General features: G+C 38.2%; 1 protein-coding gene across 8 annotated transcripts in view; it reads right to left on the reverse strand.

Annotated features, from left to right (window-relative positions):
- Positions 1 to 13,708, reverse strand: part of NFKB1 (nuclear factor kappa B subunit 1) — a 167,646-nt gene that overhangs the window by 130,615 nt on the left and 23,323 nt on the right. Inside the window, exon 1 of one of the 8 annotated variants that reach the window (XM_007495873.2) lies at positions 628 to 821. The exons of 6 other annotated variants lie outside the window; for them this stretch is intronic. The gene's annotated coding sequence lies outside the window, so the exon portion shown is untranslated. Of the gene's footprint in view, positions 1 to 627; positions 822 to 13,708 lie in introns of those variants that run through there. One more of the 8 variants, XM_056803146.1, reaches the window with a different exon arrangement.

The raw sequence follows: 13,708 nt of genomic DNA on the forward strand, positions 1-13,708 counted from the left end.
AACCCGTGTTCCTTCCCCTACACCACACTGCCCCTCATAAAGCACATTAATAGGCATATTAATTCAATCAAATTGAAAAATAAACCTTTCTTCGTCTTCTCATTAAATAAAACAATTAATTTTAGTATTAAGCTACCAATACTATTCTCAGGAGGGGCAGGAGAAGCATTAATTTCCCTTATAATGACTGGCCACTGCTCATTGCCTTTGGCCTTCTATTGATTCAGTCACACTCATGGCAATCCAGTGGCCAAAAGAAGAGATGAGACTGAAAACCTGTTTAATGGCCAGCATGCTTAGATGACGCCTTAGCAATCACTTAGCCAATCCCCTCATTTTACAGTGGTGGAGAGTACGAACAAGAAAGAGGAAATGTCTTGCCCAGAGTTGTGCAACAAAGAAATAGAAGGATTCGGATTCAAAGAAAGGTCCTTGGATTAAATTGTAGTATTATGTCCATTATAGGTGTGCTACCCTATGATACAAAATGGTAACTTTCCATTAAACAAACATCTGGAGCATACACTAGGTTTCTAAAAATAGGTTCCCAATAAGCTGTTTTTTAAAAGTATAAGTACCAAAGCAGAAGAGTGGTAAGGGGTAGGCAATGGGGATTAAGTGACTTACCCAGGGTCACACAGCAAGGAAGGATCTGAGTCCACTTTTGAACCCAGGACCTCCTATCTCCAGGCTTGTCACTCTATCCACTGAGCTATCCAGCTGCTCCTCCTGATAACATTTAAGAATTTGGTTGCTATTCATCATCCAACTCAACCAACTTCATATGCTCCACTAGAATTATTGCTATCTTATTTCTGTTAAATGTGTCGAATATCTATAATGTGTTAAACACAGAGTAAATTAAAATTTTAGAGACAATTGACATAATAGTATAGCTAGGTGGTATAGTAGATGGAGTCCTGGGTCTGGAGTCAGAAAGATTCATATGTCTTAGTTGAAATCTGGCCTCAGCCACTAGCTGTGTGACCTTGGGTAAGTCACTTAACCCTGTTTGCCTCAGTTCCCTCATCTACAAAATGACCCAGGAAAGGAAATGGTAAACCACTTCAGTATCTCTGCCAAGAAAATCTCAAATGAGTTCAAGAATAGTTGGACATCCCTGAAACAAATGAAAAGCAACAAAAGATGACATGGTAGATAAAAATACTGGCCTTGGAGTCAAAAGTAATAAAAATCTTAAAGACAAACAATATTAATATCAGTAATTGCCTAATAATTGTAAATAGAACACTCAAGGAGTCAAGACTTTTGAAAGGGATGAATCACTGAGGAACATTTGCATTAATTACAAGAGCAGGTTTTATTGGTAAAATTATAAACTATAAACTAAGCCCCTGGCACTGAAAGACTGTATAGGGAAAGTCCCTTCTTTCTCCCTCCTTCTGCCCCAGTCTCCTTCCTCCTCCTTTTTTCTCTCCACCCTCCCAATTTGTATTTTTGAGGAGGGGGAGAGAGAGAAGAGAGGGGGCGGGGGACGATAATATGAAGGGCATAAGACCACACTGGGAAGTCCAGGAATCTATACTTCATGTACTAGGTTTCCTCACTGATGTGCTGAAAAACTTTTTAAAAAAGCTTGTGTCGGGGGCAGAAAACTGCAGCTAGTGAGTGAATGAAATACATTAATGAATCTTTTTTTTTTCTTGTTCACACAGCATCAAAGTTTAGTGAATTTAGAATGAGAGGGAGGCTTAGGATACTGAGGGTGAAGGGTTTATTACAGTAGAAATACCCAAGATATTTACAATTTGTTTATATGAAGACAACCTCTGAATACCCACTGTGTGCAGTACTGACTCGATAAAGCCAGCAGGAGTCATTAACGTGATGTAACTGCATCTTATTCAGTGGACCATTCATTCTTGTAAGAATAGACCGATGTCTCATGTTTCTCTGCTTAGAGGTGCAGAAACTTTGCTGCCTATCATCAATAGGGAACAGTCAGAAAGAGGGAGATAAAATACGTTGCTTCTAAAGATCTGATCCAGCCTCAACTCAGTCTCAATTGCTTCTCCTTTACTTTGGGGGTGATTAAGATGAACCAGGCAAGAAGGCAGCACACAGCTGGGAGAGCTGACTAGCTAATGACCCACTTGGGATCATGATGGTCTAGAAATATAGGCTAAATCAAATAAGATACAATACAGTAGAGAAACACTCAACTAAATAGGTGAAAAAATCTATTCGCACACACACAGAAAAAATCAATTGTACAAGTACAGGCAGATAATGGCTGGACGATTGTTCAAGTGAAAGATTGGAGGAATTTGGTAGATGGCAAATTCAAAATGAGTCAACAGTATTTCAGCCAAAAAAGTTAAAGTAATCTTAAACTATATTAATGGAAGCTCAGCGCCCAGCACAGGGGAAGTGATAGTCTCAGCGTCTTCTGTCCCTGCCTAACAACATCAGGAATAGTCTATAGATATGGGAACCACTGTGACACTTTAGGGAAAAAACACAAACTGCAACATGTCCAAAGGAAGTGGACTGAGAGAGTGAAGACACCATAAGCCAAGTTAGAGAAGACTATCTAGGGAAGGAATGGGGATATTTAAAACTGAAAAGAAAAAATTTGAAGGTAGAACTGTTAGCTACTTCAAGTACTGAAGAGCAAGCATGTGAAAAAGGCATTCGATTTGTTCTTAGCCTCAGTGGGCAGAATTAGGAATGACAGATAGTACTTCATAAAAATGAAAGCTGTCCAGAAGGAGGAGATGTTGCCTCATGGGATGCTGGGTATTTCTTCATCAAAGGTCTTCACATAAAGACGGGATGACCATTTGCCAGAGAGGATGTAAAGAAATTTCCTGTTTATGCGACTATAAACAGAATTGGAAAGGTCATCTAATTCAACTCCCATCATTTTCAGATAAGTAAACTGAGGAAAAGGCAAGTTAAGTAACTTGCCCAAAATCACATAGTTAATAAACATAAAAGATGGGATTTGAAGTCAGATCCTCTAATTCCAGAGCTAATGCTTATTTCTTTCTTTTTTCCTCCCTCTATTCCTTCATTTTTCTAATTAAAATTTTTAATTTTCATCTTAAAATCAACACCAAGCATGGGTTCCAAGGCAGAAGGGAGGTAAAAGAGCTTGGCACTGGGGATACAATAAGAGTCCCTCTCCCCCTATTTAAAGAATGATTACTGCCTCAGACACTTCCTAGCTGTGTGACTCTGGGCAAGTTGCTTAACCTCAATTACCTAATCCTTACTGATTGATACTAGGTATATAATAGATACTGAGGCAGAAATGTCTTAGAATTGAGATTGAGACCAAAGGTAAGGGTTTAAGACAAAAAAAGAAGAATTATTTCTATAGGATTCCTGTACCGGGAGTGAGAGACTCAGATATTTTTTTCCTTTTTCTTGACCACACCCATTCATTTACAATAAGGGTTGTGACTTTCTATCAATCTGTACAGTCACAAAATTAGAAGGTATCTCATTGGTTGTCTCTTCTACACCAAGCATGAGGAAGTAGTTAGAAGGCTGGTTTGGTCTAGAAGACCTGCATTCAACACAATCCACCTCCTATACACACATGTCTAATGATTACATAGCCTTGGGCAAATCATTTGACTATCCAGTATACCCAGGGAACTCTGTGGTAGTCAGGGTAGTGCCAAGCTCTTTCATGATGATGTCGTTGAGATGTCCTTAGTGTAAACAAAGGAAAAGGCAGCAAATATCTGTGGAACATAAACCCTAAAAGTGGTATATGACATCTGACAACCTCTGAGTTCTAATTACTAAGCATGATGCATGAACCTTTCATTTTAAAAGGGACCATTTCTTCTAAACATCCTACTGTAGTAGGTATTACTGGAGAAAGAAATGTTTCATTCTCTATTCAGCTGAATTCTGGGAAATGAGCTGTCACAGAGAAAGGGAATGCAGATATCTTCTGGAAGTGGCCATGGTGGACATTTGTTTTGCTAACTTTGCACATAAGAGCCTTGTTTTTCTTTTCTTTCAATGGGGAGGGGGAAGGAGAGGAGAGGTTAGCAAGAGGATTGTGAAGAAAAAAAAAGAAAATGAGTGACTGAGGCAGTTTTTTTAAATGCAGAGAGGCAAGAAGTTCAGAAGGGCAACTGTAAGTTAGATGTTCATGAATTTATATGGTTCTTTAAGGCTTGAAAATGGCTTACAAATAACATCTCATCTTATTCTCATAAAAACTCTAGAGGGGGGGGTGTTATTATTATCCCCATTTTACAGATAAAGTAACTGAGACAGTCAAAGGTCATGTTACTTTCCAAGAGTCATAAAGCTAGCATGTATCTGAGGATGGATTTGAACTCAGGTCTTTCTGACTCCAAGTCTAATGCTCTATACCATCTAGTTTCCTTGCATATGAAAATGCTTTGTATTTTTTGTGTTTAAGTTCAAATTTTGAGTAAAGAGACGGTCTCACGAGGCAACAGGGGAGCAGTAGTTCCATGAACAGAGGTAAAATAATATTCTTCATTTCTCATTTTAATTAAGGATCTATCTTGCAATCATGGTCTATCCCAGAGGAGGCTGCATTAACAGTATTACTTTGCAACTTCCTAATGGAACATTATCATATGAATTTGTGATGCTGTTTTGATTCACATGGGAAGCAATAGGATTATTGCTCATACTCAGAGACAGCAGTAGTTTTTCTTCTTGACTTGTTTATGAAAACTGGTCCTTTTAATATGCTGTCTCTATGACAGGACTCCTGGGGACCTTCAAATGGGGCCTCCTCTGGTAGAGACTGATAAATAAAGACTCAACCTTTAAGTTTATTTCAAGATCCCTGGAGGCTAGGGAATTTGAAAGTCTGTACCTTGATAGCTTAACACAGCACGTCCTTAAGAAATATGTTGAGTTTTAAATTAAAAAAGACAAAACGGGGCTCTGAAAGGAATTCTTCACTATTATTGATCATTTCAGGAAGAAAAAACTTCAAAAATAACATAGCAGCCTCTACCCCCCTCCCCACCTCTAGAAAAATGGTTACATCCAAGGTGACGGTCATTCGGAAGTACTCACTGCTGTTTTGCTGCATTTTCTTAGTTTTCCTTTCATTATTATGGGAGAAAAATTCAGTCACCCATCTCTATAGTGGTGCCCTGAAGATGTGTGTGTGTATATATATGCACACAGATACGTGTATGTATACATATATACCTGCATACAAATACACACACATCTTAAGGCATTCTGGAGCCTCGATGTACAGTTATCCTTGGAGATGATGCTAGGAGGTCATCAACAAGGGGAGTGCATTCGATTTGTTTTCTTGTGGGGTACTTCAGTGGTTATTTATTCTTTGATTTAGGCCAAAACAAGGGCTTCCCCCTTTCCCTCGCTGACCACTGTGTGCCAGATTCTACTCTCTGTTCTTACAACACAGTTCTTTCTATACATGTATATATTTTATATTCCAGAATAAAAATGTACCATATCCAACTCCCAAGTAAAGAAAAAAACAACATCTGTTAGAAGAGTAGATAGTTAATGGCAATTTCTGCTGGCATTAAGTAATGACTTATCTTAAAAGAAGTTCATTTCTACACAAATTACAATAAAGAGCTTTTCTTTTCTTCATTCGTTATTGGGCAGTCCCATCTGACTCTACTGGATTTTGACCATTATTGTTTGGGGTTTTGTTTTGGTTTGTTTGGGTTTTTTTGGCAGATACTGGCATGTGTCCTCACTTTAAAGATGAGGAACTAAAGCAAATTGGCATAAGTGACATACCCAGGGTCACACTGCTAGTAAGTGTCTGAGGCTGAATATTCCTGCCTCCAGGCACAGTGTTCCATCCACTGAACCACCTAGCTGCCCTCTATCTACACTCTCTCCATCAGAGGATACACCTATTGTCATGGCTTGAATCCTTTCCTTAGTGAATATCTTCTAAGTCTACACTTACAGTTCCTACCATTCTTCTTAATTCCAGCTTCATATTTTTAATTTCTGGGGGAAGGAAAAAATATAAGCATTTATATAGCACCTACTATGTGCCCAGCATTGAGCTTTTACAAATATTCCATCACTTGATCTTCATAACAACCTTGAGAGAGAGGTACTATTATCCGTATTTTACACTTAAGGAAACTGAGGCAGAGACAAAATGTGTTGCCCAGAGCCACTCAGCTTATACCTTATATGTATCTGTGGCTGGGTTTGGATTTAGGTTTTCCTGACTCCAGGTCCCCTGTACCTGGCTGCCTCCAGGGAATATTTCCCACTTTCTTTTCATCTGGATTATTATCCACAAAGATATTAAAAAGGAGGGGCAGCTAGGTAGCTCAGTAAATAGAGAGCCACACCTGGAAATGGAAGGTCCTGGCTTCAAATTCTATATTCCTAGCTGCGTGACCCTGAGCAAGTCACTTAACTCCAATTGCCTAGCCCTTACCGCTCTTCTATCTTGGAACCAATACTTAGTATCGACTTTAAGACAGAAGTTAAGGTTAAAAAAAAAAAGGTGTTGCAAAGAGTTTTCAAATGTCATGATAAGATCCTGGCATATTTATGGAATTTTTCTCTGTACTAGTAGAACGAGGGGAAGAATGCTGGATTTGAAATCAGAAGGCCATGGGTTCAAGTCCTGATTTTACTTAGAAAAGTCACTTTTCTGAGGGCTTCACGTTCTCCTGTCTAAAATTAGAGAAGGTTGGATTGGGTAATCTTTTAGGTCCCTTCATCTATGACCCTAGGAAAATTCACCATTTGTTTTTCATGACTTGTTCTCAATGAAGCTAAGGTAATTCGAAGAAATAATTGCTCCCTCCCTCATGTGCCCAGAAACCATGCAGTGATTCATCTGTTCTAGAATTTTGCTGGGGCATGATGTCAAACTCCGCAGCAGCCTGGGCATTCCCGAGACTACCTTCTTCCCCTTTTTGAAAATCAGTCTTCAGCTCTTCAACATTTCTGTTTTTCAGTGGACCCATCTACAAATTGTTTGGGTACTCAGGTATACAAGGGCCAGACCAGATGATCTGATGCCATTTAGGGATCTCCAAAAGAAGGGGAAAGCAGCTGAATGTGTTTGACCCAACAAATAAAGAATGCTGGACTTGGAGACAGGAAGACATGAGTTCAAAACCTGCCTCAGACATAAGTTGAACTAATCATAGTTCAACTACTTCAGACTTCTCCTCAATAATCTCTAGTGGCTCTCTATCACCTGCAGGATCAAACAGGAAATCCTCTGGTGTTCAAAGCCCTTCAGAACAACCTAACCCCTCTCTCCACTGTTCCAGTCTTCTGAGACCTTATACCCCAGATACCCTTCCATACAGTGACCTTCCTTGCTATTCTTTGAACAAGACACCCCCATCTCTCTGCCCTGGGCATTTTCTCTGGCTTGTCCCCCATTCCTAGAATGTTCTCCCTCCTCATATCTGCCTCCCGCCTTCTTTGGTTTCCTTGATTGTTGTTGCTCACTTGTTTCCAGTCATGCCTGACTCTTTATGACTCCATTTGGGTTTTCTGAACCAAAGATGAAGTGGTTTGCCATTTCCTTCTCCAGCTCATTTTACAGATAAGATCGAAGCAAACAGGGTTAAGTGACTTGTGCAGGTCACATAGCTAGTAAGTGTCTGAGACTAGATTTGAACTCAGAAAGATGAGCCTTCCTGACTCTGGGCCTGGCACTCCATCCACTATGGCACCCACCTGTCCTGGCTTCCTTGAAGTTCTAATTAAAATCCCACCTTCTAAAGGAAGCCTTTCTCAAGCCCTCCTAATTCTAGTGCCTTCCCTTCCTTCTATTAATTATTTACTACTTCCCCCACTGTATATAGTTTATTTACACATATTGGTTTGCTTTTTGTATCCTCCATTAAATTGTGAGCTCCTGGAGGGCAGGAATTGTCTTTTGCCTCTCTCAATAACCCAAGTGTTTTAGCACAGCACCAGGCACATAATAGGTATTTAATAAACAGTCACTTATTGAATGTGGGACTCTAAGCAAATTACATCCCAACTTCCTCATCTCTAGAATGAAGAGGTTGGACCTAATGGCCTCTAGAGTTCCTTTCAACTTCAAATCTGGATCCTAGCCACAGAACAGCTATATGCAGAAGATGTCATAATTTTGAGAATGCTGAATGTTCAATTTTCAGGCTGTTATCATAAAGCAAGGAATATACTAAATACTTGGAAAGAACCTAAAACTGTATTTCTTGGTAAACTGAACATACTCCAAAAAGGAGACCCTAAGAATATTGTCTACCAACCTATAAGTCTACTCATGATCCAATTTCTATTTATAATTTCTACACATTTTTAATAAGAATTTACAAATGCATCGATGGCAGCCAGAACACTCCAGTCTCCTAAATGAGATCTAAAACCACATAAAAGTTTTCTAACTTTCAACAACAGAAAAATCACGTGTATTACCATTGTCCAGATCATAACAGGCAATTGCACTGACGTTATATAGAGTAGGTTCAGCAGTCCCATGCATCGTGGGCCAATGCCATACACAGACAATAAACAAGGACTAGATTGCTTTTGGGAAACTATGTTGTACCCCAAACTTATCCCTGAAGCAAAAGACCATCATTGTTTTTCTGATGGCTACGGGTCATGGAATTTAAAGATTTAAAGATTTTAAAATTTAAATTAAATTAAAACCTCAAAGATTTAAAGTTGGTTATTGAAAGGCACATATTGGCTATAAATAAGCAGCACCACATCATCATCCAAGGATTGTGCCAAAGAAGTAGCATAAGTGGTGCCATTAGATGTATGGTCAGAGAAGAAGGCAGATCAGTCAAGGAAATAACAGCCATGTATTCTAGAAGTGGATGCAAGCCCCAAACCATCACATCTCCCCTCATGCTGCATTTATCACTTGAGCCTGGAAATGTGCCCAGTATTTGAACATGGGGTGTAAAAATGAAAAAAAATTATTCTACAAAGTAAATACCACCTGGATGAAGCCGAGTTCCTGTATATGTGATCCTTTGTCTAAAGCTCTTGCAACCACAACAACTTTCCCCAGTGCCTAAAAAGGTGGGTTTCTCAGCTGTAACAGGCATTATCCTGTGTGAAATAAACACCTGAAACTAACTTGCATGTCCCTGGGAGAATCCTGCAGCTTGAAGAATATCGAAGGGCAGTTTTGCAAACTCAGGACCATCCGGAGTGAGTTAATGTCTCTCCCTCTCCATGGATTTTGGGGTGAAGTCTATGCAAGCAAACCAACTGTGACTATGATTATCATCTGTCAAGACCAGGGGAATCCTTTTAGTCAAGTAGCTCAAATTGGTGAAAAGAAGTCTGTATGTCCTATTCGTATCCTCTCAATGTCAAGAGATCTGGAGGGGAGGAAGGTCCAGCAAGTTAGATGGGACCCCTAGGGTTGATTTAGAGGAAGAAAATGACAAGGATTATGAGGGCATTCATTGACCATCAATAATGAGGCCACAGTTCCATTAAATATCAAGGCACAGGAAGATGGTGTGGTGTGATAGAAAGAATTAGAACTGGATGGCCTTGGTTCAAGTTCTTTCATTTGGGATCAATTCACAATCAGCCTCAAATTTCTTATCTGTCAAATAAGGTCAATAATAATAAATAATAATTTATAAACATTTATAAAGCCCACTAAGTCTTATAAAGTACTTTGGATGGAGAATTTGTTCCAAATACTAAACCTTGCATCATTCATCTCACAAAGGTTGTTTTAAGAAAAAGTAATTTATTAACAGTGACTTCATTACCACTGTCTTCTCAATTATTATAGATTTCAATTCCTTCTAGTTCTAACAACTAGCTTATATTTACATAGCTCTAAAGTTTTTGAAGTACTCTACATGTTATCTTCTTTGATAACAACTACATCTGCCTCAGATATTATTAAGTCAATTTTACAGATGAGGAAATTGAGGCTGAGAGAAGTCAAGACTTGCCCAGAGGCAAGTAAATGAATCAAGACTTGAACTCAGATCTTCCTGAATCCTATTCTGATGCTCTATCTCTATCACACCACCTAAGGATTATTCCCAATGACAGAGAAAAGAAATGTCAATATGATGAATGTATAATAAGATAAATTAGTCAGAATATGAACAATTTTATTAGCCAATTAGTAACTGTCCTAGAGTTACTATATCAGGCAGCTAGGTGATGCAGCAGATCTGAGTTTAAATCTGGCCACAGTCACTTACTAGTTGTGTGATCCTGGACAAGTCACTTAACCATGTTAAGTTTCCTCATTGGTAAATTGGGTTGGAGAAGGAAATAGAAAGTCACTACAGTATCTTTGCCAAGAAAACCCCAAATGAACTGTGGAAGTAGAAACACAAAAGAAAAACAACTGCTTGATCATCATGAGTTGATGGGGATATGGTTGGGGATGTAGATTTTAAACAATCACCCTAGTGCAATTATCAATAATATGGAAATAGGTCTTGATCAATGACACATGTAAAACCCAGTGGAATTGCTTATTGGCTATTGGGGGGGGGAAGAACATGAATCATATAACCATGGAAAAATATTATAAATCAATTAATTAAATAAAAATTTTCAATTCTAAAAAAGAAAACCAAATGGAGTCACAAAGAGTCAAACATAACTAAAAACAACTAAACAACACAAATCCCATCTGTGGCAAAACCTCAACATGTCAAACTGAATTAATCATTTCTATTTCCCTAAATGCTCTCAACATCTACTTCCTCTCCTTACTTTCTCTATTTCAATCCATTCTCCAACTCCTCCTTCTTCTCCCAGCTGGTAGTCCATTCCTTAATAATTCTGCCTTCACTTGCTTTGATCACTTTATTCTTCTCCCCAAAAAGCTTCATTTATTTCCCATTGACTCACAAACTCCTTAACTTATTAAACAATTAAGACTCTCCATCATCTGGCAGTTAAGTGGCTCAGAGGACAGAGCCCTAGATTTAATATCTGTTTGATCCTAGGCAATTATGTAATTGCTCTCAACCTCAGTTTCCCCAACAGTAAAATGAAGATAATCATTGTTTATACCTACATCTCAGGGCTCTCATGAGAATCTAACGAGTTAAGTCAACATCTATGAAAACCTTAAAGTGCTATATAAATGCTCTCTGTTACCCAATCTATTTATCCAACTTTATCACACAGTATTTCCAACTATTCCACATTTCAAACAAAACAGGATCTGTTCAGTGTTCTTCACTCTACTATCTGTTTGCTTTCTTAGCTTGAAAGAAATCTCTGCCTTCAAGGCCCACTCTGTAGCCTCCTTCAAAAAGCTTTCCAGAAACTTTTCATTCTCTCTGTGGCTCAATGCACCTTTCCATCCTCACAGTATTTTGCCTAGACCACTCCTTTATGTATACTGCCTTATGCTTTGCAGAGCTGTTAACTGAGTAATATCAGAGGGGTCAAACATGTGGTCTGCAGCCCACAATACTCCAGAACCAGATTAAAATGAAATTGGAAAACATTTAACAAAATAAAAATACAATAGAACATTTTTGTTGTCATTCACTCATGTCTGACTCTTTGTGACCCCATGGATGCCAGGCTCTTCTAGTTGTCCCACAAAGGAACATAGAGAATATTATATAATAATTAATAATATAATAGATAATTTGAGGTTTCTGAAGTTAATAATACTGCCTGCAAGGAACCTATGTATGGTTCAATGGCCCCCATTTCTATTTGAGTTTGACATCACTGAAAGACATATAGCTAGCTCCTTGGGAATAGGTATTATGTGGCATCTGTCCTCCTGCTACCAGTGCCTAGTTTAGTAACTGCGCATTTAAAAATGTTTTTAACCTTTTACTTTTCTCCTCTATTACATGAAAAAACAATTTTAAACCTTCCATTTTTAAACATTTGAGCCAAATTTTTACCTTCTCTCCTCCCTCCTTCCTCCTCCAGTACCCTTCCTGAGAAAGAAAGCAATCTGATGTAGATTTTATAAGTGTAATGGTATAGAACATCTTTCCATATTGGTCCTTTTGTAAAAGAAAATTGAAACATAAGAAAGAAAATTAAAGAGATAATAGTGAAATGTAATATGTTTGCATTCAGACGCCATCAGTTCTTTCTTTGGAAGCAGAAGGTGTTTTTCATTATGAATCCTTGAGGATTTCCCTTCATCACTGCATAGCTAAGAATATCGAAGTCATTCACAAATGTTCATCATATAATATTGCTATTTCCATATACAATGTTCTGGTTCTGCTCACTTCACTGCATCAGTTCATGTAAGCGTTTCTAGGTTTTTCTTTAAGTCATCCTTAACAGCATAATTATTTCTTATAGCACAATAGTATTCTATCAAACCAAACACCACAACTCATTCAGTCATTCCCCAAGTAATGAATATCCCCTCGGTTTCCAATTCTTTGCCACCCCAAAAAGCTGTTATAAATCTTTCTGTACAAATAGGACCTTTCCTTGTTGTAACTGCCCATTTCTGAAGGCCAACAGAGAGGTACTATTCCTTCCAATTATTCAGGTGAAAAAGTCTTTTCAATCATAATCATTTTCATCAGGCAATCAAAATTTGTTATCTATATTGGCTTTTAGGGCAGTTCCATCACCATCACCTTTCAGCCTGGTAGCTAACACCCTCTAGGTATGGTTTTTGAGAACCCAGGGCCATATTTATTCCTGGATGAGGCATCCAGGCAACACTTGAGGAAAAAGAATGGTAACAGTAGCTTACACTTCTATAGTGATGGAAGTGATAAAGCTCCTTCTCCCTTTATTCTTCTTGCTCCCTAAAACTTAAAAATCCCTCAATATTTGTCTTTTTAGAAAGTCTCAATTATAAAATAGGATAAATATATAGAATGTATTTAAATGATTAATAATAAATTATTATTTATTATTAAATAATATAATATATATAAAAATATAAAATGATAATAGGACTTTATTGGACAGGTCCCTGGGCAGTACCAAGAGTCTTTTTAGAAATCTCTCCCTCCCCCCCCCCTTAGTGAGAACACCGTAATTTATTTTGTTGACTTTCTCAAGAATTCCCATCTCTTTAAAACAAATTTTAAAATTTTAATCTCAGGTCATGGTCACCTTGGTCACCTTAATTGCCTACTTCAAATTTCATGTCTAAAAATGAATTCAGCATCTTCTTCTATAAACTGGGTCTCCAGACTTGCCTGCTCTTTGCCTCAGAACTCCAGGTGCCCTCACCTTTGCTTCTTCCTCTCTTTCCCTCATTTGACACCTCTATATTCAATAAATCACTAAATCTAATTGATTCTTTCTTCAGAGGATCTCCTATATCTCTTCCTTGCCTTTCTCTCCTACTGTCACCATCCTAATTCGGATTCTAATCAAGTCACATCTGGATAATGGTCCTTCTCCCTTCCACCATTTTCTTACTACCTTCTATCCTGCATATCTCTGACAGATTAATGTTTTTTACAACAGTTTTTATGATGATTCAGCTGGCTTAGAAATCTTCACTGAAATTGCTCGTCAGCTATGGGAAGGGGAGAGGGAAGGGAGGGAAGGAAAGAATATGATTCTTATAGCCAAGGAATAATGTTCTAAATTGACTGAATAAAATAAAATAAAAAAAAAAAGAAATCTTCACTGACCTCAGGGCTGTTTTTAGGATGAAGTCCTCATCTCCAACCTACCTTTCCAACCTCAGTTATAACCACTGTCCAATAAAAACTTCTCTAATTCTCTTATGTTGTGATCTATGCCTGCT

The sequence above is a fragment of the Monodelphis domestica genome, chromosome 6 (assembly GCF_027887165.1).
Source record: "Monodelphis domestica isolate mMonDom1 chromosome 6, mMonDom1.pri, whole genome shotgun sequence".
NCBI classification, from domain to species: domain Eukaryota; kingdom Metazoa; phylum Chordata; class Mammalia; order Didelphimorphia; family Didelphidae; genus Monodelphis; species Monodelphis domestica.